Source organism: Trachemys scripta, chromosome 4 (genome assembly GCF_013100865.1).
Source record: "Trachemys scripta elegans isolate TJP31775 chromosome 4, CAS_Tse_1.0, whole genome shotgun sequence".
In the NCBI taxonomy this organism is placed as follows: domain Eukaryota; kingdom Metazoa; phylum Chordata; order Testudines; family Emydidae; genus Trachemys; species Trachemys scripta.
Window position 1 is genome coordinate 133,171,226 of NC_048301.1, and position 412 is coordinate 133,171,637.

Sequence of the window (412 nt, forward strand, 5' to 3'; positions counted from 1 at the left end):
CCCTTACTCTCACAGATATTGTGGAGCGCACAGCAAGCAGCAATAACAATGGGGATATTCTTTTCGCTGAGGTCTGAGCGAGTCAGTAAGCTGCGCCAGCGCGCTTTTAAACGTCCAAATGCACATTCCACCACCATTCGGCACTTGCTCAGCCTGTAGTTGAACAGGTCCTGACTCCTGTCCAGGCTGCCTGTGTACGGCTTCATGAGCCATGGCATTAAGGGGTAGGCTGGGTCCCCAAGGATCACGATAGGCATTTCAACATCCCCAATGGTCACTTTCTGGTCCGGGAAGAAAGTCCCTTCCTCCAGCTTTCGAAACAGAGCAGAGTTCCTGAAGACGCGAGCATCATGTACCTTTCCCGGCCATCCCATGTTGATGTTGGTGAAACGTCCCTTGTGATCCACCAGGG